Here is a 27,685-nt window from a genome sequence, read left to right as displayed (position 1 = left end):
CCTTTAACTGGAGGACCCCGTGATCTTAAGCCCTCCTCTGCGATCCTGTGGCCTTTAAGGTGTGAGGCTCTGCTCAGGGGAGAAGCCAGAAAATCAAAATGCCCCGAACTTTGAACTACACTTATAATGGCAAGCAGCATGTGATGAGAGTGTCCTTTGCACTCCCTAAAAGAGCGGCCTTCACTGCTCCATCCAACCAAGGGAGTAGTCAGAAAATTAGAATGCCCCCCATTTTGCAGTAAACCTCTGATGCACACCAAGCAAAATAAGTAAATGTGCCCATCCTCCACTCGAAGAAGTGACGGGGACAGGAGAAGTCACGGGACAGGAGAAGGAGAAATTAAGTGAAGGGACAGGAGAAGGAGAAGTGACGGGGACAGGAGAAGGAGAAGTGACAGGGGCAGAAGAAGTGAAGGGACAGGAGAAGTGAAGGGACAGGAGAAGTGAAGGGACAGGGGAAGTGAAGGGACAGTAAAAGTGAAGGGACAGGAGAAGGAAAAGTGATGGGACAGGAGACGGAGAAGTGACGGGACAGGAGAAGTGACAGGAGAAGTGACGGGACAGGAGAAGTGACGGGACAGGAGAAGTGACGGGACAGGAGAAGTGACGGGACAGGAGAAGTGACGGGGGCAGGAAAAGTGACGGGGAGAGGAGAAGTGATGGTGAGGGGGCAGGAGAAGTGACGGGGGCAGGAGAAGTGACGGGGGCAGGAGAATTGACGGGGCAGGAGAAGTGACGGGGGCAGGAGAAGTGACGGGACAGGAGAAGTGACGGGGGCAGGAGAAGTGACGGTGATGGGACAGGAGAAAAGACGGGGGCAGGAGAAGTGATGGGGGCAGGATAAGTGACGGTGACGGGGCAGGAGAAGTGACGGGGGCAGGAGAAGTGACGGGGGCAGGAGAAGTGACGGGGGCAGGAGAAGTGACGGGGGCAGGAGAAGTGACGGGGGCAGGAGAAGTAACGGGGGCAGGAGAAGTGACGGGACAGGAGAAGTGAAGGGACAGGAGAAGGAGGAGTGAAGGGACAGGAGAAGGAGAAGTGAAGGGACAGGAGAAGGAGAAGTGAAGGGACAGGAGAAGGAGAAGTGACGGGACAGGAGAAGTGACGGGACAGGAGAAGTGACGGGACAGGAGAAGTGACGGGACAGGAGAAGTGACGGGGCAGGAGAAGTGACGGGGCAGGAGAAGTGATGGGCAGGAGAAGTGACGGGGCAGGAGAAGTGGCGGGGCAGGAGAAGTGACGGGGGCGGGAGAAGTGACGGGGGCAGGAGAAGTGACGGGGCAGGAGAAGTGACGGGGCAGGAGCAGTGACGGGCAGGAGAAGGGAGGGGGCAGGACTGTTCCCATTGGGAGCAGAATCTAGACTGATTTGCATATGGCTGGTGCCAAACTGGAATGGCATGGTGAGCAAGGAAACAATGGATTTAGGCCCAGATCTCTTTACTGGGGTGAATGTATGATATTGTTCTGCATTCAGTTGTTCTTTTTGCTATATTATGATTGAGCAGCTAGCTGGAGACATGAATATGAAGGAGCCTTTGTAGGTTTCTGTGAGTCTAGATTCTCCTGAAGAATCCCTTTCTCTTCTGAGCCCTGCTTAACACATGTGTACAGGAGGAGCCCTGTATTCATGACCTCAATGTTTGAGACAAAAAATAATCATGGATTTCTGAACATTGAGTAAAAGCATTAAGGTAACATGTTGTTCCTGCTTATATTTCACACACTTTGCATAAACCTGTATTCCCTATGACTGTTTGCTTTTTCCTGAATTAAACCTCAAACATGTTTATCCATTGTTTTAATTAAATAACGTTATAAGCTGTAACTGGTCAGTGAAATGCTAAACGTACTAAAAATTGGTATGTTTTGCTATTTCTCGCCACGCCCCTGACTCCGTCCACTGATTCAATCTTCGGTTATTCCCGCCCCCTGATTCTCCACCCACAGTTCCCCTACTTTTTTTCCCCACTTCGACCACTGCATGTACCATGTGATCTTATGTTGTTTCTTTTAAAACTGTTTCTTTTTTTGACTTGTACTTTTATGGATACTTTGTTTTTTGAATTGAATTGAGTACTTAGAGTCATAAAGCGCCAACCGTGGGTAGCTGGTCGTGCTAGACTAGGAGTTCAGGCTGACCACGATGGAAGGCAGACCGGCTACAAAACTCAAGCAGGTCCCACTGGAAAAGTACCTTGGATGGAAGAAGCATCAACATCGAGGACCGATGCAAGGAGCAGAGGAGGTGATGCGTCATTGTCTATCCCATGGATGCAGGCAATGCGTTGGTTCTGATCCACGCAGTCAGTGAAGCCTCACTGACGCTCCCCTTTGTGATGCAGGTGATGCATCATTGTCAAGCTGCACAGTCTGTCATCATCAAGCTGCGCAATCTGTCAATGCAATGTCGTCGGGCAGTCCAGGTGCTTTTGCAGCGTTTGTAGAATGTCTTAGACTTCAGAACAGGGGACAAGCCAGCAAGCCCTGGGAGCCATTCTGAGTTCTAGTGAAATGGGTCCAGTCATTGTTCAGCATTCCATCTATCAATTGTTCTTTTTGCATTTGTCACCACAAGTGGGCCAGGTATGCCCAGACGTGTGTCCTCTGCTCCCCATGCCACTGGCTTCAAGCTATCCTGGCTGAACTGGTGATACCCTGAAACCGGTCTTAAGTTGCTTGTTTTCCGGTCCAGGGAGGAACTGGCTTGGCACTTTGGGCTGGACTGTTTCTATGAGGAACAGGGTCAAGACCTATTTGCATATGGCTGGGTCCAAACTGGAATGGTGTGGTGAACCAGAAAATGATGGATTCAGACCCAGATCTCTGACTAGGGGTGAGTGTTTAACATTGTTCAGCATTCCCCCCATCAGTTGTTCTTTCTGCACTTTGTAAAACAGTAATGTTAAATCCAGCTTTGCCAGTAAGGAGGATTTATCATTAGCATTCGAAAGAAATAAAACATGAATCAGCTACTCATTTTTAATCAGAAATTACAGCTTAGAAGTGCATTAAGGAATTCTCAATGCTAACCTATGAGAGAGTAGGCCTCACACTAGTGAAAAACAAATGTGGGTGTTTGTCACTACCAGGACATGCAAAACTTAACAGTACATGTCCTATACTTTTATTTTCACAGCACCCTGCCCTATGGGCTACTCAGGGGCTACCTTAGGTGTGACTTATATGCAATTAAAGGGGAGTTTAATGCTTGGTAAGTAGTTGTAAATGACAAGTAAACTGCACATACAGGTCCTGCAATGGCAGGTATGAGACAGGTTAGAAATGCTACTCGTGTGGGTGGCAACATCAGTGCTACAGGCCCACTAGTATAATTTAGGTTACAGTTTCTGGGTGTATGGTATACCACTTTTCAAGACACTAACAAGATAACTAAATATATCAATTATGTATACACCAATGTTACCATATTTATGGGAGAAGCACATGCACTTAGCACTGATCAACACCGGTCAGCAGTGGTAAAGTGCTCAGAGTCCTAAGGACAACAAAAAGAATCAGCATAAAGAGGAGGTAAGCTGGCAAAAAAAAAACATTTGGGGGATGGCACCTAAGGATCACCGTCCTAAACATGCTGTTTGTGTTGAATGTGGTAATATTCCCCAAAATAATGTTATGTGTGCAATGTATGTTCAAGTCAAGTCAAAAATAGCTTTATTCGATTGATTAAAAAGCAATCATTAAAGCATACAAGTTAAAAATTAATCACATTTCATTTCACAAAATTACCATATTATAGGAAAAAAAACATATAAAAATATATACATCAGTTCATTAGTAGAAGATATCCGTTCAAGTCATCTGCACTGTGCATAAAGTGCACTACATGATCATAGTTTTTCTCCAATGTATCACTTTTTTCAGGAAGACTGTGATTATTACAACGGCTCTTTCATTATCCAAATGTTGTATATATAGCAAGGCCGGACGACATTGGGGCAGACACATCTGTCTCAAAAGGGGCAATAAGATCCTGCGCCTAATAGGAATATAACATTTGCAAAATAAAACTTTGCAATTTGCAATGTATGCTAAGGTAAGTTCAATACACCTATGTAGATAATACCATGCAAGTGGATCTAATATAGCAACCATTATGAATAGCCATGTTGCTTCCTTAGCTTCTATTTCAATCCTTGAGTCAAACAGTGTTATATGAAGGGTCGTCTCCAACCACCAATGTGATTTCATCATCCATCAGTGTGAATCCCGTTCTGTAAGATAGGCAGTAAGGGTGGGAAAGGAAGTTTTCAGCCATATACACTGTTTTTATTTGTACATTCTTTGTCTTTTCTGTCATTGCTTACAAGGACTTCAGTAGTAACAGTGTTGGTATGTCCTTTGTAACTGCCATGCTCTAACACACCTCAGTTGGACAAAAGTGCACCTTTCTTAGTACAGAGGAAGATCATAAAATACCACAGGATCTTTAAGGATTAATTTGGGTATGCAATATTTTCCAGGGTGTTGAGTCCTCAAAGGTCATCAAGGTCCAGTCCCCATATTATGAACCATGCCAATTTACCCCTGACTTATTGGGGTCACATTCAGTAGATTTTTATACTCCAAAATGAACCGTAACCTTTTCAGAGAAAAGGAAAAGTGACAGGTGTCTCTCAACCCTCCAGCTGAATAATGGCCATCTGACTAAAAGTGGTAGGAGCCAGACCAACCTAGTCATGGAATCTTTTAACTGTAGTTAATAAGGCAGATCCCCACCCTGAAACCCGAAATCAGCGTACAAAATAATAAGATATAGAAAATGAAAAAATTAAATATGCACCAAAATATTTCATTACATATCCCTAATAAATAGTCTAATCCCAATCTAAGTTATAAATAATAAGCAGCCTAAATGTACAAGCATATTTTATATCACAGAAGGCCTCCCAGCATACTTTCATGTTATATGAGCTGAGGTCATAACTCTGTTATTCAGCATTCCTCCAACAACCTCTCCATCTGTGTCTGGTCTCGCATTTTAAGACCATTTCTTAGAACCTTTTTATTATATGGTACTACATCGATTGAAGTGGGGCTTGTTTGTGCTCTGTTTCTGTTTTGTTATATAGGACTGTAAACACTTCTGATTATAATAATTTCATGGAAACCTGCTGCTACGATATCGTTCCTTCATTTTGGAATTTACAAGGTCGTTTCTTTTCATTGCCACATTTCAACTTCTGTGCATTTTTTAAAAAAAATACGTAGAGAAGGAAAAATTCCCTTCTCTGGCTGTTTAAAAAAGCTTTAAAAAATCAAAATTAAGTTTATATTTGTTAGTCTTTGTCTCTTTCTGTGTGGTCACTACCGTTTCGTCTGCACTGGTACTGCAGTTGTTGTGACTCTGCACACTGGGGTATGGCTAACGAGGTCCCAGAGCATGTGTCTCTGACCCCTAAAATATGTCAAAATTGCCTGCCCTCCTATTTGGAATATTTAACTTGCCTGTAAGTCCCTAGTATATGGTTACAAAGTATACACAGGACCTGTAAGTTAAACATCACTAGTAGACTGCAGCACATGTTGTACCACCACAAATAGTGACAATGCAATGTATGGTTTGAGGCCTGCCCCTACTGCCTGGGCAGGCAGCTTTAAAACTGCCAAATAACCTTGGCAAAACAAAACCTTTTACCACAGCTATACCTTCCTTTTTAATACTCATGTAAAGTAGGCTCAACATGCTCATAGGGCAGGGCCCATGGTATTCAAAATCTAGGGCATGCATACTTATATTTTACATGCCCTGGCAGTAAAAACTCTCCAAAGTCGTTTTTCACTGTGTTAAGGCCTACTATCTCAGAAAAGCACTGGATAACATTATAACTTTTTATAAAGCATAACTTCAGTTTGAAAATATCTAAAAAAAAAGTTTCAAGGACTCATTTTGATTGTAATTTAAAATGAATCTTATTGTTCAAGTTGTATTTTTTATTACTATTTTGAAAACGGCATTTTAAGAAGTTTGACTTTTTCCTGCCTGAGACAAATGTGCTTTTCCCCCACTGTTCAGTATAACCTGACTGTTGATGGCTTTCCTGTTGTGAGATATATATTGCTCTCAGACAGTGAGCAAAAGGCTTGCAAGTGGAGAAACAGTTCTCTTCTTGAGCAAGATGGCCTGGGGTTTTGTGCCCAGCCCGTTCCTGGGTTTCAGTTGAAACCTACCATGTCAGTGGCAGAGGGTGCTGACACCTAAGCCTGTCTCCTTTTTGTTCTCTTAGCCTGTCAGTTTCTAGACTCCGTGGGCAGGGGAGCTACCCCAGAACTGGTTTGAGGTGACCACAAGGGAGGGTTTTCCTATGTTCATAACCCCTCATCTCAGTGGGCACAGTGTGCTGTGCATAGGGGAAGCAAGGTTCTGACATGTTGCCTTTAGATAGAAAGGGGCACTGTGAGATGGTTTACAGTACACTAAGCAGGACAGGAAGTGCTGTAGAAGTGGATAGGGGGGGCCCCTTTGAACATTTAACTCATCGGATAGGAAATGACCAGGAGTTTCCCCCACCCAAATGCTGGCACTGAGCATAGAAGTGGCACCCAATGTACCCTCCTCAGAACTCCTCTGGGCCTGTTGAAGACAGAAGATGGACTGCACCTGCTCTGACCTGTGAGGAGACCATCAAGTACTATAGATGCTCCCACAAGTACCCAGGACTGTGAAGTGTTCTTCCTGAAGGGTCAGTTGCTGACCTGTTAAGCTACAGGGACACAAAAGCTGCAAGGACCCTGCCTTCCTTAAAAGCCCAGCTGACCAGTTCCATCTGAATCTGCCCAGGACCCTCCTGGTGGTTTAATCTGGAGTAAATCCTGATCTCTGCCTGGTATCCTAAGGCCCTTTGACCCATAGACAAGTATCAGAGTGTACTACTCTTGACTCACCCTAAACGCTGGGAATTAGAATTTTATTTCAAGGACTTTTGCCTGGAGAACAGACAGAAGACCGGGACCAGCCTGCCAAGTCAATCTGATGCAGGTGCATTGCTGCTGAGCCAAAGATTCAAGTGACGCCTGATCTCAGCTTTTCTCCTTCAGCAAATCCATTTCAGTGTGGATGACGTGGAGATGGTTTCAGTCCTCATGGAGCTCTGTTGGGCTACAGTTTACAACCTTGCATCGTTTAAGGAATCTGAGCTCCAAAAAAGTGACTATGTCCAAAGGTAGAAATCTTCAGTGGGCGAAGGAAACAAAAGTATATGGCCAGTAGTGTGGCTCATTGGTTAGAGGCGGCAGATCCGAGAGCAGAGGACGGCCCGGGACCAGGGTTCGATTCCCGGCGCGGCAGGTTTCTGGACCAGGGTCAGCGGACTCGATAATTCTCTCGCCTCGGTGCCCACTCTGATCAGCGATCACACTCGGCAACTCTGGGCATTAGCTTGCCTCATCTTCACTAACGGCCCCACCAGACCGCCGGGGATGCCTGGTCTCACCCTGGAGATACCCATTAAGGGACCATCTCTCAGGGAAGCCAGGAAGGGTTTCGCAGCGGTCGAAGCGCCTTGGGACCCTACGGGTAAGTAGTGCGCTATATAAATGCCTATACATACATACATACATACATACAGTGAGTTCTCTTCCTTGGGTACGAATTGTGAACATCTCTGCCTTGCATCTTTCCCACCAAAGTCAATGGCTTTGTCTAACTGCTCTATGACTTCGAGGATCCCATCTCGGCCATAGCCCTTTGCTTTGCCCTGCTGAGGATTTTTTTTTTTTACAAAATCTTTTTATTTTGCAAAAAGAACAAAGTAAAGTGGTGGTCACACACAAGGTATACCTTCATTACAAGATATACATATATGGAATTCACAGGAATAAAAAAAGCTGGCAAATCACATTAAATCATGGGTGTAGGTCTTTTTTCCTTTTTACAGAGATCATTAATCAATTAGCTCGTCAATGGGGATAATCATGGGGGGCTCACATATTCCCCCTCTGTATTCATTCCAGTTGGACCACACCGCTACCCACTTCCTCGGACATCCACTGGCTACATAAACTGTCTTTTCCTGAACCATGCTCCAATCCATGTCTTTCTTCCATGTGCTGAGCGTTGGCGGTGTGGCGGCCCCCATACCCTTGCAATATTCCTCTTCGCTATCGCAAGGCCCAACGTCACCCACAGTTTGCCTTTCGCTGTGAGGTCTGAGGGGTCCCAGATGTTAAGGAGGCACCTCTTTACCTCAGAACGCAATTCCACCCCCCACACCTCCCTCATACAATTGAGCACCCGGGTCCAATAGGTCTGTATCTCCCGGCATTCCCATAGTATATGTAGAAAGGTGCCTACCTCCCCACACCTCCTGCGACAGAGTCCATCTTCACTCCGCCCCATCAGGACTAGCCTAGTGCCAGAGATGTATACTCTATTCAGGATCTTCAGCTGGATCAATCGCAGTTTGGCCGATATTGCTATTTCCTTGGGGGATGCCAGCACCTCTCGCCATTCTCCATCATCAATCTCGAGTCCGTCTGCCTCCCATTTCCCCCTAATAGCTAGTAGTGGATCCGGGGTATGATTAATGAGCTTTTTGTATGTGAGCGATATGGCCCTCTCCTGGAGGTGGCCATCCAGTAGTCTGTCTTCGAGTGGTGATGACTCCGGGAGGTGCGTCCGGGGAGGAATATTGGCCTGAAGTGCATGCCGAACCTGCATGTATCGGAAGTGTTCCGTCTGGGCTGAATCATAGGTGTGCTGAAGGGTGTCAAATGGTATTACCCCCTCTGGGCCCCATAAGTCTTTGATACGAGGTATGCCTATTAGGTCCCAATTTCGAAATCCTTTGGTGCGGCTAAGAGTGCCTAGCTTCTTTGAAGCTCACAGCAAGGTTGCTAGGGTGAGCCTGCCAGCCCAGCCCAGTTTCTTTTGGACTATATGCCACAGCTGGACTGAGTGTGTGGTGGGACCCGTAAGGCGGTGCCTTCCCGGTCTGGAGTAGAGAGCCGCCTCGAAGTTTCCACCAGGAAGAAGCCATTTGTCAATCTCGTAGCCTGGATCATTCCCTGCACAGTATGTACCCTGGTTAATGGCCGACAAATGCGCCACCCAGTAATATTTCCGGATGTCCTGGAGTGCTATCCCCCCGTCAAACCAACCCAGTGTGAGTTTTTGGAGGGAGATACGGGGCACTCCGGTCCAGAGAAGGTCTCTCTGGGTAGCCTCGATAGTGGCGAAATACTTTTGTGGTACTAAGTCCGGGTGGTTTCGGAGGACGTACAGGAACTGTGGCAGTGCCATCATTTTAAAAAGTGCTGCCCGGCCCAGCAGCGATAACGGGAGGTTCTTCCAGGTGGTGGCGTCCCTTTGGAGCCGCTGTAGGGGTGGCAAGAGGTTCCGCTCGTACCGCGTGGCCCGGTCCGTAGAAATGAAAATTTCTAGGTATGTAAAGCCATCGCTAGCTATTTGGATTGGGCAATCACCCAGTGTCTGTGGGGGGGACCGTGCAGGACATAGAGGAGGGATTTTCCCCAGTTAATGCTGTAGCCGGAGTAATCTCCAAAACTCTTAAAGATATCCAGTGCTGTAGTAAGGGACTCATGCGGCGCTGTAAGGTACAGGAGGATATCATCAGCATATAGCGAAATCCTGTCCTCCCACACGTCAGTCCACTGTATCCCCTTCAGAGAGGGGGTCTGCCTAATCCAGGCTGCCAGCGGATCTAGGGAAAGAACAAAGAGCAGAGGTGAGAGGGTACACCCTTGTCGCATCCCTCTCTCTAGTGTGAAAACCTCCGAGAGTTTATTGTTGACAACTACTTGAGCTAGAGGTTCTGTGTATAGGAGTCGTGCCCAGCTAAAAAAGTTTGGGCTGAACCCCAACTTTCGAAAGACGGCCATCATGTACGGCCACTCAAGAGTGTCATATGCCATTGTTGCATCCAAGGACACCACCACTGCATCCTTGCGCAACCGGTGGCAGCATCCCAACACCTCATGGAGACGGCGCAAATTAAGTGCCCTGTTACAATGAGGCATAAAGCCCGATTGGTCCGGATGTACAAGGGTATGCAGGACCAGTTTGAGTCTATTGGCCTGCAACTTGGCTAGGAGTTTTGGCTCTTCATTGAGCAGTGATATTGATCTATAAGAGGTACAGGACTCTTTGGGTTTCCCCGCCTTGGGGGTAGCAACGATAGTTGCTATGCGCTGGTCCTTGGGCAATATACCCTGCTCCCTACTGTCTTCGAACATTCGCTTCAGGTGCATTCCAAGGCTGTCGGATTTGAGCTTGTAAAGCTCCACCGGCAGACCATTGGGCCCGAGAGCCTTTTCGGGACGAAGGTCATGAATGGCCTTGACTATCTCGTCCACTGCCAGGGGAGCTTCCATAGTCTCATATTCTTCCAAAGAGAGAGTGCGAAGGACGATGTCACCCAAGAAGGCCGCCGATTCCTCTTCTGACCTTTCGGATCTCCTAGTATATACCCTTTTAAAGTCACCAATTGTACCTCTTGTTCCTTGCGGCGTCCCGCAATCACTGAGAGGACCTCCCCCCTTAACATCGTCTTGAAGGACTCCCACAAAACCACCCCCGAATCAACAGTTCCCACGTTTTTCTCAAAGTATCGATTGATCGAATGAGTCAGTTTCTTTTTGGTACCCTCACCCCTTATGTGCCAGGCGCCAATCGGAGCCACACATCCAACCTTTCGGTCGCCAATTTTTATGTGTGCCCAAAGAGGGAAATGATCCGATATACCCCGCGCTAGGTGGGTGACCTCACGGATCATTGCGTCTTGGTGCATTAGTGCAAGGAGGTAGTCCAGGCGTGAGAAGGTGTGGTGTGGACCCAATACGAAAGTGTGTTGTTTTTGTGTCGGGTGTCGGAGGCGCCAGAGGTCAATAAGTTTGAACGCATCCATAAGGTTGGGAAGCCACCTTTGTCCTGTCCCAATGTCTCTAGCTGGGTGCATATCCACATGACCGGAAACAACAGCATTGAAGTCACCACCTACCAGGAGCAGCCCCTCTGGGAGGGACGATTCAGAAAAGGGGGTGGTGATGAACAGAGTGTCTGAATTAAGCAGACCACTCTTACCCAGTCCAAAGATCAGGGCTTGATCCATCACCGTTATTTATCTCACTGCACCATCCCAGCTCAGAACCTGGCTATATGCAAATCAGTCTGTCCCTGGCCCAGTGCATCATGGGAACAGGGCAGACTAAACTACCAAGCCAATTCTTCACCAGAAAGGAGACAAGCTACCGGGGACCGGTTTCTGGCATTTCAGCCGTCTTCGGCCCAGCTTGCTTGAATCCTGATGGTGCAGTGAGAAAGGGACTCATGTCTGAGTATACCCTGCCACACCTATAGTGGCCAAAAACGATTCAGAAAAGGGGGTGGTGATGAACAGAGTGTCTGAATTAAGCAGACCACTCTTACCCAGTCCAAAGATCAGGGCTTGATCCATCACCATTATTTATCTCACTGCACCATCCCAGCTCAGAACCTGGCTATATGCAAATCAGTCTGTCCCTGGCCCAGTGCATCATGGGAACAGGGCAGACTAAACTACCAAGCCAATTCTTCACCAGAAAGGAGACAAGCTACCGGGGACCGGTTTCTGGCATTTCAGCCGTCTTCGGCCCGGCTTGCTTGAATCCTGATGGTGCAGTGAGAAAGGGACTCATGTCTGAGTATACCCTGCCACACCTATAGTGGCCAAAAACGATTCAGAAAAGGGGGTGGTGATGAACAGAGTGTCTGAATTAAGCAGACCACTCTTACCCAGTCCAAAGATCAGGGCTTGATCCATCACCGTTATTTATCTCACTGCACCATCCCAGCTCAGAACCTGGCTATATGCAAGTCAGTCTGTCCCTGGCCCAGTGCATCATGGGAACAGGGCAGACTAAACTACCAAGCCAATTCTTCACCAGAAAGGAGACAAGCTACCGGGGACCGGTTTCTGGCATTTCAGTCGTCTTCGGCCCGGCTTGCTTGAATCCTGATGGTGCAGTGAGAAAGGGACTCATGTCTGAGTATACCCTGCCACACCTATAGTGGCCAAAAACGATTCAGAAAAGGGGGTGGTGATGAACAGAGTGTCTGAATTAAGCAGACCACTCTTACCCAGTCCAAAGATCAGGGCTTGATCCATCACTGTTATTTATCTCACTGCACCATCCCAGCTCAGAACCTGGCTATATGCAAATCAGTCTGTCCCTGGCCCAGTGCATCATGGGAACAGGGCAGACTAAACTACCAAGCCAATTCTTCACCAGAAAGGAGACAAGCTACCGGGGACCGGTTTCTGGCATTTCAGCCGTCTTCGGCCCGGCTTGCTTGAATCCTGATGGTGCAGTGAGAAAGGGACTCATGTCTGAGTATACCCTGCCACACCTATAGTGGCCAAAAACGATTCAGAAAAGGGGGTGGTGATGAACAGAGTGTCTGAATTAAGCAGACCACTCTTACCCAGGCCAAAGATCAGGGCTTGATCCATCACCGTTATTTATCTCACTGCACCATCCCAGCTCAGAACCTGGCTATATGCAAATCAGTCTGTCCCTGGCCCAGTGCATCATGGGAACAGGGCAGACTAAACTACCAAGCCAATTCTTCACCAGAAAGGAGACAAGCTACCGGGGACCTGTTTCTGGCATTTCAGCCGTCTTCGGCCCGGCTTGCTTGAATCCTGATGGTGCAGTGAGAAAGGGACTCATGTCTGAGTATACCCTGCCACACCTATAGTGGCCAAAAACGATTCAGAAAAGGGGGTGGTGATGAACAGAGTGTCTGAATTAAGCAGACCACTCTTACCCAGTCCAAAGATCAGGGCTTGATCCATCACCGTTATTTATCTCACTGCACCATCCCAGCTCAGAACCTGGCTATATGCAAATCAGTCTGTCCCTGGCCCAGTGCATCATGGGAACAGGGCAGACTAAACTACCAAGCCAATTCTTCACCAGAAAGGAGACAAGCTACCGGGGAACGGTTTCTGGCATTTCAGCCGTCTTCGGCCCGGCTTGCTTGAATCCTGATGGTGCAGTGAGAAAGGGACTCATGTCTGAGTATACCCTGCCACACCTATAGTGGCCAAAAACGATTCAGAAAAGGGGGTGGTGATGAACAGAGTGTCTGAATTAAGCAGACCACTCTTACCCAGTCCAAAGATCAGGGCTTGATCCATCACCGTTATTTATCTCACTGCACCATCCCAGCTCAGAACCTGGCTATATGCAAATCAGTCTGTCCCTGGCCCAGTGCATCATGGGAACAGGGCAGACTAAACTACCAAGCCAATTCTTCACCAGAAAGGAGACAAGCTACCGGGGACCAGTTTCTGGCATTTCAGCTGTCTTCGGCCCGGCTTGCTTGAATCCTGATGGTGCAGTGAGAAAGGGACTCATGTCTGAGTATAGCCTGCCACACCTATAGTGGCCAAAAACGATTCAGAAAAGGGGGTGGTGATGAACAGAGTGTCTGAATTAAGCAGACCACTCTTACCCAGTCCAAAGATCAGGGCTTGATCCATCACCGTTATTTATCTTGCTCATTGCACCATCAGGATTCAAGCAAACCGGGCCGAAGACGGCTGTAATGCCAGAAACCGGTCCCTGGGAGCTTGTTTCCTTCCCAGTGTAAGAATTGGCTTTTGTAGTTTGGTTTGCCCTGTTCCCATCATGCACTGGGACAGGAACAGACTAATTTGCATACAGCCAGGTTCTGAAACTGGGATGGTGCAGTGAGCTAAAAAACGGTGTTGGATCTAGCCCTGATCTCTTGACTGGGTGAGAGCTTTCTGCTTAATTCAGAGACTCTGTCCCTCACCACCCCTTGTTGTAAATATTTTTGTCCACCCTAAGCGTGGAAGGGTATTCTCAGATGTGAGACCCTTGCTCATTGCACCATCAGGATTCAAGCAAACCGGGCCGAAGACGGCTGTAATGCCAGAAACCGGTCCCCGGGAGCTTGTTTCCTTCCCAGTGTAAGAATTGGCTTTTGTAGTTTGGTTTGCCCTGTTCCCATCATGCACTGGGACAGGAACAGACTAATTTGCATACAGCCAGGTTCTGAAACTGGGATGGTGCAGTGAGCTAAAAAACGGTGTTGGATCTAGCCCTGAAGTCTTGACTGGGTGAGAGCTTTCTGCTTAATTCAGAGACTCTGTCCCTCACCACCCCTTGTTGTAAATATTTTTGTCCACCCTAAGCGTGGAAGGGTATTCTCAGATGTGAGACCCTTGCTCATTGCACCATCAGGATTCAAGCAAACAGGGCCGAAGATGGCTGTAATGCCAGAAACCGGTCCCCGGGAGCTTGTTTCCTTCCCAGTGTAAGAATTGGCTTTTGTAGTTTGGTTTGCCCTGTTCCCATCATGCACTGGGACAGGAACAGACTAATTTGCATACAGCCAGGTTCTGAAACTGGGATGGTGCAGTGAGCTAAAAAACGGTGTTGGATCTAGCCCTGATCTCTTGACTGGGTGAGAGCTTTCTGCTTAATTCAGAGACTCTGTCCCTCACCACCCCTTGTTGTAAATATTTTTGTCCACCCTAAGCGTGGAAGGGTATTCTCAGATGTGAGACCCTTGCTCATTGCACCATCAGGATTCAAGCAAACCGGGCCGAAGACGGCTGTAATGCCAGAAACCGGTCCCCGGGAGCTTGTTTCCTTCCCAGTGTAAGAATTGGCTTTTGTAGTTTGGTTTGCCCTGTTCCCATCATGCACTGGGACAGGAACAGACTAATTTGCATACAGCCAGGTTCTGAAACTGGGATGGTGCAGTGAGCTAAAAAACGGTGTTGGATCTAGCCCTGATCTCTTGACTGGGTGAGAGCTTTCTGCCTAATTCAGAGACTCTGTCGCTCACCACCCCTTGTTGTAAATATTTTTGTCCACCCTAAGCGTGGAAGGGTATTCTCAGATGTGAGACCCTTGCTCATTGCACCATCAGGATTCAAGCAAACCGGGCCGAAGACGGCTGTAATGCCAGAAACCGGTCCCCGGGAGCTTGTTTCCTTCCCAGTGTAAGAATTGGCTTTTGTAGTTTGGTTTGCCCTGTTCCCATCATGCACTGGGACAGGAACAGACTAATTTGCATACAGCCAGGTTCTGAAACTGGGATGGTGCAGTGAGCTAAAAAACGGTGTTGGATCTAGCCCTGATCTCTTGACTGGGTGAGAGCTTTCTGCTTAATTCAGAGACTCTGTCCCTCACCACCCCTTGTTGTAAATACCTCTGGGAGGGACAGCAGCATCTCCCCCAGATCATGGTATGATTGCGTTTGGAGGCCCGTGGAATGTAAAGCATTACCAAATTAAGTCTGCGGCCCTCCCATTTCCCGGAGAGAGCCACAAAGCGCCCCAGGGGATCCACATCTGTACGGTCAACAACAATTGGAAAGTTACGGCGCAGAAGGTTTCCTACGCCTCAGTACCCCGATGTGAAACCGGCATGTGCCGTCAAGGTGTAACCCATCTGTTTAATGCCTGACACATGTTTCCCCTCAGGTGGGTCTCTTGCAGTAAAACAGCATCAGGGAGGTGTCTCTTAATAAACTGTAACACGATACTCCGTTTGAGTTTTTCCCTCAACCCATTGACGTTCCAGCTAATCAACTTAAGACTTTCATCCCACTTCATAGCCATATGTACTGTTTCTTGCAAAGTTGTTCCTGTGATCCTCAAAAGTGTCCCAGAATCTGTGCCTGACCTCGGTGTGACCTTACCAAACTACCCTCCCCAACCTGCCCACCCCGTCACTTCTCCCCTTCCCCCCAACCACCTAAAACTGGTGTGTCCCCCAACAACAAACCCCCCTCCCTGCTTCCGTGCTCTGTAGGCTTTGAACTACCGACATCCCCAAATAGCAGAGCGCCTTTCGCCCGATACCTAAACCTGGAATGGGGAGAAAAAAACTCCCCCTCCCGAAAAACCTTTACTAAGAGGAGCGTGCACCGGCCCCAGGTCCAACCGCCGCCCACCCCCACCCCTCATAGTATAACAGTGTACCACCAAAGCTTACACTCCTCAAGGATTGAATTTCAGTCACTTCAGGTTGGAGCCTGACCCTGATTATCCAGTGTTTCAGCCCGTCTTGGGACAGTATGTACCACAAAGTCACAGAAAAGAGGGGAGGACCACCAACAATCTCTGCCCATCACAACTGAGGCCACATGCCCCTTCAGGATGAGATATTTCCCCCCCCCCGCCAGGATCTCCCAAAGAGAGCAGGACCCACACCCAGGCACTGGACCCCACAATACGTTACAGTTCCACATCAGCAGGTCCATCACCACTCATGCTCAGCCACCTCTCGAAGAGTCCCCCATCTAGGACTGAACGATCTCGACCGCCAGGAGCGCTGACTCTGTCCATCCACATCCGACCTCCCGGCCGTCGATCCCGGCGACGCAGCCTGATTGTCTCTCCAGCTCTCTCCTTCCGCCCGGTCCGGTGCTCGTGTCGACTCCCTGTCCAGGGAATCTTGCACATCCGACGGCGTGGTAAAGAACACATGTTTGCCCCCCGCAAGGGCCCTGAGCTTGGCAGGAAAAAACATCATATATTTGAAACCTCTATCCCGCAGTGCTGCCTTCACGCCTGCAAATGAGCATCTCTCTCGCTGTACCTGAAGCGTGAAGTCCGGGAAAAAACAAATTATGGCGTTTTCGTATTGCAAGTCCCCCGTCTGCCTGGCTGCCTGTAGGATGGCATCTCTATCCCTATAATTCAGGATTTTCGCTATTATTGTCCTGGGCGGCGCCCCCGGCTTGGGCTTAGGGATAGGTGCACGGTGGGCACGTCCTATGGTGAAGATGTTGGACAGGCGCTTAGGCTTTAGGTGGTTGAGGAAAAGGTCCTCCAGAAAAAGTTCCACGCTAAGCCCCTCGGAATCCTCCGGAACGCCTACCACGCGGATATTGCTCCTGCGGGCTCTGAGGTACCTAAAAATCCTCATACTCCTTCTCAGGGGTCTTACCAATAAGTAGTCCATTCAAAAGCAGCAAAGGAATCAACAGAGAATCTGAAATATGAAAAGACATCTTTATTACAATTAATTGTGAGGCTACATCGCCCAGTCACACCTAAAGCAACTGAATGAGGTAGTCTGCCTGAATGGTCTTCGCACAGACCTTTTATACAAATTATTATGCCCTAGGCACACATTCTTTGTTTCACAGTAAATAATTCACATATTTCCAACACAAAGAAAAAGCAAAGTCATGATGACAAGTCCATATTTCAGTTTGTCCAGTTTATAATTAACTTTCCGGCAAGGTCCAGTGTTTCCATCAGATATCGACGGACCCCTAATAAAAACGGGCACCTCCTCCTTGTAAAACAGGTCATAAAGAAAAAAACAGAGACAGGTGTGTGTAAGATTAGACATGGTTTGTGTGCGATGAAAGGCTTATGGTATGTTGTGCCTTGATACTAATCTCGCTTGGCCACTGGGAAAGGAACTGCCTGAACAGGTTTGGCTTGAGGCAGTGGAGTCAGCTCGCCCAGGTCACAGAGGAGTCAGGAAAGGTGTACGTGTCCTTTCAGCTCGAATTCAGCCTTGGTCAATTGACTATGTAAGGGCAACCACAAGATGGATGCCGCTCACAACATGGAACCCGAGGCTTCAAGACAGGAAGCACGATTTAGGGGTGTTCCCGTCACTCAATCGTGACGCAAATGCACAGTAATAATGTCCTAATCATTACCGGTCTGCCAATACTAAAATCGTCATGGTATGGTGATATTTTCTGCACGAGGGTAGAGCTTCGGTACCACACCATGGTCGGGTCCAGAATTTTCAGTACCACAGCTCTTTCTTCTTGGTCCTCCAACCTCAGGTCCACCTGACGATGCTGGTGAACCAAGTCGTTGACGCGTCGTTCCTGTCAGGCTCCGACACTCTTCTCCTCGGGGCTGTGTTGAAAGTCCTATACCCGCTCTCACGCAACCCACCCGTGACCTGGCATAATTCACAGACCAGTAGGAGGGTTCCGCAATCGCGGGAAAGGAAGGGGACAGCGGGGAGGGAGATCTGAAATGACAAAGACACGGGATTTAGTTTCACACCCTTCCCTAACTATCCTAGGACACAGAACCACCCTACTGATGAATAGTACTCTTTTCACACTTTTAGTCAAGCATACCTGAAAAGGAAAACTCAAAGTCTTTAGATGCAGGAGAGGAAGGGAAGGTCCTATCTGTGGTAACTATCTGGTAGGGGAGTAACAAAGGGGTGCACATGAAATATACAATAGCTTCACCATTCCCTATATGCTTCTTATCACACCTCACCTACCAATTTCTGACCATATTCTGCCTTGTTCCACTCTTCCGTTGTAACTAGGTACCCCCCTGGTTCCTCTCCTGTAGTGTGAAATAAAACACAAACAAGTTGTCGAAAGAAAACAGAGAACAAACGATATGTTGAAGGTTAACTGCACCTTGGAAAAGTTTCTTCCCGCTAACAAACTATAAAGCTGAATTATCGGTAGAGTAACTTGCACTTGTCCGTAATTCACAGTCCTGTAAACCTCACAACACTGTGAGTTTTGTGGCTATTGCCCTAAATACCACAGTCAATTTTTAGTCCGGAAATGTTCTCTCCGAAGTTATAATGTTTTTTCCAAAGGCTTTCCCCAATGTGAGAAAACGCAGCCGCGATTCTCTTCTACTCAGGAAAACCCACTCCAGTACTTCAAAGGAGGCAAAAAGGAGTAAACTGACGAACACAGCCGTGTCCGTCTCTCCCTAAAGTACAACCAGCGTCAGTTTCACTGGTTTCCGAATCCGTGTGTTTCCAGCCGGAAAACACACCGTAAATCTTACTCACGATTTCCACCACGAATGCACGACCTCTTTATTCTCCGTTTCACCACAAGAATTATCGGCTCCGTTCTCGCTGCAAGTCTGGCTTATGTTTCCTGGGCTGCGCGGCTACGTCTTGCGCAGCTTCACCCTTGGCCCTCTGGGATTTGTGGTTCATGGAAAGAGGCAGCCAAACCCCACGCATTGCACGGACAGCGACCCAAAAATGACTGAATCTGACAGTACATCCCCCTTCACAAGGGGCGCTGTCCAGGAGCCGGTTTATCCGGATGTCGGATGTGAAATCGAGACACCAAGCGAGGAGCATGAACAGACCCTGCAGGTTCCCATGAATTCTCCTCAGGCCCATAACCTTTCCAAGAGAGCAGGTATTGCAGCCTCCCCCTCACCCTTCTGGAGTCCAACACTCGTAACACCTCGTATTCTGACTCATTCTGCACCCACACTGGTACTGGAGGACGATGAACAGGGCTCCGTGAAGGCTTCAGAATGGACACGTGAAACACAGGGTGTATGTGTAAATGAGCAGGCAACCGTAACTTCACTGCCACTGGATTAACCATTCTCACCACCCGATAGGGCCCAATGAATTTAGGATTAAACACACTATACCTCCGGAATTTGATGTGTTTAGTGGACAACCACACCAAATCCCCTTTTTTGTATACAGGACTCGGTCTACGATGTTTATCAGCCTGAGCCTTGTATCTCCCCTTGGCCTGAACAAGATTCTTGCGCGTCGCCAGGAGAATACTGCGAATGTGCAACAATCGTGTCTTGACGTCTGGCAATCTAACCGTGGTTCTGGGGAGGATTAAAGGATTCACCCTAGGATGAAGACCATAATTGCTGAAGAAAGGAGAATGACCTGTCGAAGAGTGTTGTGTGCTGTTGTAAGCCAGCTCCGCCACCCACAACCAATCCACCCAAGAATCTGTGTCTGCCTGAACATAGCAGCGGAGGTACTGTTTCAATGACTGATTCAGTCTCTCGGTTTGGCAGTCTGACTGCGGATGGAAACTGGTGGATAAAGAAGATGAAATCTGTAACTCAGCACACCACACTTTCCAAAATCCTGCAGTGAATTGGGCCCCCCTGTCCGATACTATCACTTTCGGAAGCCCATGCAATCTAACTATATGTGTCAACAGGAGATGAGCTAAATGACCCGCAGTAGGCACTTTGTCACAAGCGATAAAATGGCCCATCTTTGTAAGGAAGTCCACTACTACGATGATGGCCGTTTTCCCTTGGTCTCTTGGCAACCCCACTATGAAGTCCACAGAAATACTTTCCCAAGGCATTTCGGGGGTTGGTAAGGGTAGTAGAAGACCTTGAGGTTGTTGTCGATCTGTTTTCATCCTGGCACATTGCATGCACTGGTTTCCCCATCGTTTCAAATCCAGACGAATGGAGGGCCACCAAAACTGTCTCAATGCCTTCTCCAGAGTTTTTGAATAAATCTTAATTTATAATTCGTCTGGCACTCCTGATTCTTCTTTTACTGTTAATTCACAGCTTCATTTATGTGCTACTCACTCCTTTAGTGCTTTGTCTAAGGGCACTTTTTCTTCAATGAATACAAATAGAGAAAATGGAAAATCCACTTGCAGGTGGAGGTGTGCACAAAGTTAACATGACCACAGTGGTCTCATATTGATCCTTTCATCATTTGTATCGAAAAATCTCTTGGTAACTTCCAGTTTAAGATTTTTCATCATTATTTTCTTGAAGATACCAACACATATCAGAAACTGGAAGGAGATCCAACTAACACATTCTCCAGTACTCTCAAAACCATTTTGGATAGAGCCTTAGAAATGAAATGGATATCGACTAAAACATATCAATTCTTGAATAGTAAATATCCCAGGAGGCCACAGTTCTACATGTTGCCAAAAATTCACAAGAACGCAAACAAACCACCTTTCAGACCGATCGTGTCAGCATGTGGCTCACTATCAGAACCACTAGGTCAATACCTAGATTGGTTTCTACAACCATTAGTACAGAAATGGAGTACTCACATCAAAGACACCACTTCCTTCTTGAACCTATTGATGACACTTGACATTCCATCTAACCAGGAAGTATGGTTATGTACGATCAATGTGACAGCATTGTACACGTCCATCCCTCACAATGAGGGAATTGAAGCAATGGAATGGTGTTTACTTGAAAATGAGATCATTGGATCGGATAAAGTGTTTTTGCTGGAGATATTACAATTTGCATTGCTACACAGTTATCTCCAATGGGAAGGTGAATTTTATGGACAATGCAGTGGAACATCCATGGGGTTTGCGGGGGCACCGTCCTACGCAAACACCTTCATGGCAAAGTTTGAGAATGACCACATTTTGAACAATTCAGATTGGACACAAAGCCTGATTACATTCAAAAGATATATTGATGATATCTTCATAATCTGGCGTGTCACAAAAGAAAAACTTATGGAGAATATTCAAGACTTAAATTCAAAACATGAGAGACTGAAATTTGCATACCAAATGGATCAGAATGAACTACCGTTTTTGGATGTGTTGATAAACATTGAACAAGGGAAGATCAGTACGAGTGTATTTACAAAAGAAACAGATAGAAACAGCTGTTTATACTACACAAGTTTCCATCCCTATTCACTGAAGAAACATTTACCGTTATCCCAATTCATACGACAGAAAAGGATTACATCTGATCCCATTAACTTAGCTACCACGTTCGAAAAACAGATCCAAAAATACTTAAAACGAGGATATCCTGAGTCTTTGTTGGAAGAATCCAAGAACAAAGTAACAGCCATGAATAGAGAAACACTACTTCACTCTAAAGAAAAGTCTGACATTAAACCTACAGTATGTGTACTAAAACATTCTATGCAATCAGCGAAAATTGCGAACATTATGAGACAACATTGGTGTTTGATCACGGAAGAGCCAGATCTACAATCACTGTTTTCCAAATATATCACATTTGCATATCATCGATCAAAGAATATGAAAGAATTATGGAAAAAGAAAACATCTGAGGATTTGGGTACAATTTATAAAGGCATGCAGAAATGCGAAAATTGTATGCATTGTAATAATGTTATAGTGGGAAGAATGTTCACGCATCCTATGACCGGAAAAAAGATTCCATTAACACATTCAAGCACTTGTGACACAAAGGGAGTAATTTATGGAATCAAATGCCCATGCGGGAAGCTTTACATTGGTCAAACTGAGTGCAAGATTAAAACAAGGATCACAGAACACAAAAGCAATATTCGCTTGAAGAATATCAAGTCAACATTGGCAACTCATTGGGCTGAATCAGGTCATAATATAGCTCAGTTACGTTTCACTATACTAGAGGTGATTAAATCAAGACTGGATCAGGACACTCATAAGCAGAGACTAAGATCTGAATATTTTTGGATTCATAGATTGGGAAGTCTACATCCACAGGGATTGAATGACAGGATAGAATTATCCTGTTTTTTATGAACAGTTCAGAAAAGCTTTAGTAAACTCCTGTCAATAGCATATTGAACATTGAACCATGATCCCATTCCAAGATGGCTGACACGTAATTACAAGTCTCAATGTTTAACATTTTTTGTTTATGTTTTTTCCTTAGAGCAAATTATGTAATGATTTTATCCTATATATGAACTGGGTAATGTTCGTATTTACAGTTTATTTGATATTGCCGAAATTTTCAAAAGTCATTGAGTATATCGCGTAAATATTGGTTTGCACATGAACAGCCATTTGTCGCGATGCCTTATGACACTCATTGGTGTTAGAATCATTGTTTATATTGTATTAAGAGTACTATTCAATAGAAATCGAGTAGCGATCACGTGATCGCGATAGGAACCAATCACTGATGTCACCACTAGTTAAAATACATTGGGAAATGTTTCACGCATAGCGATTGGTGGAAAGAAAACGGCGCGCGATTCTTAGCATTTAACTGTAAGTAAGAATGAAACGCTTGCTTCATAGCTCGGTAAACTCTAATTGACGAGTAGAATACTCTATTTAATTTATTGTTAGGAAACGTTGAAGTAAGGTGTCCCTTCGGAATTGCCAAAAACAAGTCATTTCTAAACGGCAATGGTATTTGTGTATAGCAGATCATGGTATTGGGTGCAATTCGTTTTCAGTCGTGATTAAGCAGGATGACAAACGTAAGAGAGTGGTGTATATCTTATTTGTCAAAATAGTTATTTTGTTGCTACTTTGTTGCTATTATGGAAAATTGAATCGCTTCAAACTGATTAATGTGAAAAATAGATAGAATAGCTGTAATGCTCATGAAATTCCTTGTTTCCCTCACAGACCCCCGAGGAAGGGTCATCCTCGACCCGAAATGCATTGGGTAGAAGTTAAATGTTTAAGCAAAAAATCGTCATGAATGAATGAATTAATTCATACTGATTTTGGAAAATGAAGAAGTCAAGTCAAGTCAAGTCATGAAATTTGTATAGCGCACTACATACCCAGAGGGTTTCAAGGCGCTTAGGAAGGGGAGGAAGATTATTTGTCAAATAACCATGTTTTAAGCTGCTTTCTGAACGCTAGGTGGTTCTGGGTGAGGCGAAGGTAAGCGGGGAGTGAGTTCCATGTTTTAGCAGCCAGGTAAGAAAAGGATCTGCCTCCCATGGTGGTCTTGTTGATGCGAGGTACAGTGGCGAGGGCTTGGCTGGAAGAACGTAGTTGGCGGGAGGGGGTGTAGAAGGATAGTCGAGAGTTGAGGCAATCTGGTCCGATGTCGTAGAGTGATTTGTGTGCGTGGGTAAGCAGACGGAAAGTGATCCTTTTATTGACGGGTAGCCAGTGGAGGTCTTTAAGGTGACCAGAAATGTGTTCGTTGCGTGGGATGTCTAAAATGAGCCTGGCTGAGGCGTTTTGGATTCATTGGAGTTTCTTCTGGAGTTTAGCGGTGGTACCTGCGTAGAGGGTGTTTCCGTAGTCCAGTCGGCTCGTGACCAGAGCGTGGGTGACTGTTTTCCTTGTTTCGGAGGGGATCCAGCGAAATGTTTTTCTGAGCATGCGAAGAATGTTGAAGCAGGAAGAGGATACGGCGCTGACTTGTCTGTTCATTGAGAGTGAAGAATCCAGGATGACGCCAAGGTTCCGTGCGTGGTCTGTCGGGATGGGTGCTTTTCCGAGGGCTTCCGGCCACCAGGAGTCGTCCCAAGCAGAGGGGGATGTACCTAAGATGAGGACTTCTGTTTTGTCTGAGTTCAGTTTCAGACGGCTTTGTTTCATCCATTCAGCAACTTCTTTCATTCCTTCGTGTAGGTTAGTTTTGGCGGTGCTGGGGTCATTGGTGAGAGAAAGGATCAGTTGAGTGTCGTCCGCGTAAGAGGTGATGTTGAGGTTGTGTTGGCGTGCGATGGCCGCGAGGGGGCTCATGTATACGTTGAAAAGGGTGGGGCTGAGTGAGGATCCTTGAGGTACTCCGCAGATGAGTTCAGAGGCTTCGGACTTGAATGGAGGAAGGCGGACTCTCTGGGTTCTTCCGGTGAGGAACGAGGTGATCCATTCAAGTGCTTTTCCTTGGATTCCGATGTTATTAAGGCGTTGTAGAAGGGTGCTGTGGCAGACTGTGTCGAAGGCTGCGGAGAGGTCGAGGAGGATGAGGGCGACTGTGTCTCCATTGTCCAGTAGAGTTCGAATGTCGTCTGTTGCTGCGATGAGGGCGGTCTCAGTGCTGTGTTTTGCTCGGAAGCCAGATTGTGAGGGGTCGAGGGATTTGTTGGCTTCGAGGAAGGCGGCAAGCTGGTTGTTGACGGCTTTCTCGATGACTTTGGCCGGGAATGGAAGAAGCGAGATGGGGCGGTAATTTTTGAGTTCGGTGGGGTCGGCTGTTGGTTTTTTCAGAAGGGCGGTGAGTTCAGCGTGTTTCCAGTCTTCTGGGAAGGTAGCGGAGTTGAAGGAACAGTTGATGACGTCTCTGAGGTGCGGTGCTATGACGGAGTCTGCTTTGTTGAAGATGTGGTGAGGGCATGGGTCTGTGGGGGATCCTGAGTGGATGGAGTTCATCAGGTGGATGGTGTCCTCAGTGGAGATTGGGTTCCAGGCGTTAAGGGTGTTCACGGGGGGGAGATGGTCAGCAGATGGTAGGGTGGGTTGGTTTCCGGGTTGATTGTCAAAGCTGTTGTGGATGTCTGCAATCTTGTTGTGGAAGAATAAAGCCAGGGAGTCGCAGAGGGCTTGAGAGGGGGTGATGTCGTTGGAGTTGGCCGAGGGGTTGGAAAATTCCTTGACGATGTTGAAAAGTTCCTTGCTGTTGTGGGCGTTGTTGTCAAGTCGATCCTTGAATGCTGTTTTCTTGGCTTTTCGGATCAGTTGGTGGTGAGTGCGGGTGGCGCTTTTGAAGGCGTCCTTGGTGCTGGTGGTTGGGTCTTTTTTCCAGGCCTTTTCAAGGGAGCGGCAGAGTTTCTTGGACTTCTTGAGATCATCGTTGAACCATGAGGCTTTCTTGCTGCCAGGTTTGCTTTGACGTTTTTTCAATGGGGCTAATGAGTCGGCGGTGTTGGATAACCATAGGGTGAGGTTGGCGGCGGCTTCGTTGGCGTTAGAGGAGAGGGCTGGGGAGTTTCGAAGGAGCGATGCGGAGATTTGGTCCGTGGTGATTTTGTTCCAGTTTCTTTGCAGGGTAGGTTGGGAGTGGTTGATGGGTTTTGGCTTGTTGTAGGTGAAGTGAACGCAGCTGTGGTCGGTCCATAGGAGATCCGTAGTGTGGCTGAAGGAGACATGATTGCTGGATGTGAAGATGGGGTCGAGTGTGTGACCTGCGATGTGGGTGGGGGAAGTGACTAGTTGTTTAAGTCCGAGGTTGGCGAGGTTGTCCACAAGGGTGGCGGTGTTGTGGTCGTTTATCTTTTCAAGGTGAAAGTTGAGGTCTCCTAGAAGAATATAGTCTTTGGAGGGAAGCGCGTGTGGAGAGATGAAGTCCGTGATGTCTTCACTGAATTTTGCGCGAGGTCCTGGTGGTCTGTAGAGGAGAGTGCCTCTGAGTGTTGTTTTGGGGTCGATGTGGATCTGGAAGTGGAGGTGTTCGGAGTTGGCAAGGTTGGCGTCAGAGCTAGTTGAGATGCGGATAGATTTCTTATGAACGATAGCGATTCCTCCTCCTGTGTGGCTGGTACGGTCTTTGCGGGTGATCTTATAGTCTTCAGGGATGGCAATGGTGATGTCTGGTGCGGAGGAAGCGTTCATCCATGTTTCTGTTAGGAAGGCGACGTCTGGAGAGAAGGAGTCTAGTAGGTTCCATAGGTCAATGGCGTGCCTGTGCACCGATCGGGTGTTGAGAAGGATGCATTGTAGGTGGTTGGGGTCGGGGATCTGTGGTGTGGTCGAAGCGGAGATGTTGTCGGTGCCGATGAATTTGCAGGAGTAGCAGGAGAAAGGTCCATGGGTGTGTCCAGGAGCGGCTTGGACGCAGTTGGGGGAGCGGCCGGGGTTGAGGGCTAGGAGGGTGGCGGCATCATAGGTAATGCGGGAGGACTGGGGAGCGCGAGGGACAGGGGGTCTGGCGCTGGGCGCGGTCCAGGCGCGGACGGGCGTAGACGGGCTTACCTTTGGCGCACCTTCGGCGTGTACGTAGCGCGTGGGGGCATTGGCCATAAATGGATGGTGGAGGGGGAGGGGCGAGGGCGGAGCTGCTGGGAGGTGGGAGGCGGGGTGGATATCCGGGGAGGGAAGGCTTCACCACAACAACAACAAGAGACTAAACAAGATGGCAGTCGGCCAAAAACCAATGCACAGATGGGGGCACACAGTATAAATGACACGCACAAACTGTTCAACAAAATCGGGCACAGACAGTCAAATAAATGGAAGGCAAGACAAAGCAGACACAGCTCAGCGTTACAGCACGTTATGGAGGCTGGCGCTCTGTGAATTATGCTAATTGGTGCAAGTGGCAGAAAGCGCTACGCTGCGAGACAGACGGTGCAATTATGGAGGAGTTGGAGCGCTATGGGGATGAGTAGTTAACTGTTGAAACCGGGCGCTATGGGAGTAAGTGGCTGAGGTCCGGTGCAGCTTAGCTCTAATCAAGGCAGGGAATGAATTAATTAATTAATATCGGCCGTGATGCAAATCTGGAGTTGCGGTCGGGCTCTGTGGGGAGAGATAATTCAATTCAATTGAGTGAAGCTTAGCTTAGATAACAATACCGCACTTGGGTCGGGACGGCAGCTTCAGGTGGAGCGACCGTGTCTGACGAGTCAAATAATAATAATGATGAATAATGATGAAAAATCTTAAACTGGAAGTTACCAATAGTTTTTTCGATACAAATGATGAAAGGATCAATATGAGACCACTGTGGTCATGTTAACTTTGTGCACACCTCCACCTGCAAGTGGATTTTCCATTTTCTCTATTTGTATTCATTGAAGAAAAAGTGCCCTTAGACAAAGCACTAAAGGAGTGAGTAGCACATAAATGAACCTGTGAATTAACAGTAAAAGAAGAATCAGGAGTGCCAGACGAATTATAAATTAAGATTTATTCAGAAACAGTCTACCCCACGTCCGGGCACCGTCAGTCTAGAGAGATGAATTTGGAAGACATAGCTCAAATAACGACGAACAAAGCAGAGACTTTAGCTTACACTGCAGAAGAAGCCGAAGAGATCTATGGGCTAGTCAAGGAAACCAGAGCATTCAGCCCACAAATAAGTACAGCAAATCAACTACTGAAACAGCTCGAATATATCAGTAAACGGGAAATAAATCAGCGTTTACACGCCACAACATTGATACACTATCACAGAAACAAAAGAATCCCAAGGAGATTAAGAATTGCCTTAAAACCTATGCTATGCAGGAACAATAAAGCTTTTCTAAATAGATGGTACCAAATCTTAAATAAATGC

Source organism: Lissotriton vulgaris, chromosome 8 (assembly GCF_964263255.1).
Source record: "Lissotriton vulgaris chromosome 8, aLisVul1.2, whole genome shotgun sequence".
Taxonomy (NCBI): domain Eukaryota; kingdom Metazoa; phylum Chordata; class Amphibia; order Caudata; family Salamandridae; genus Lissotriton; species Lissotriton vulgaris.
This window is presented reverse-complemented; position numbering follows the sequence as displayed.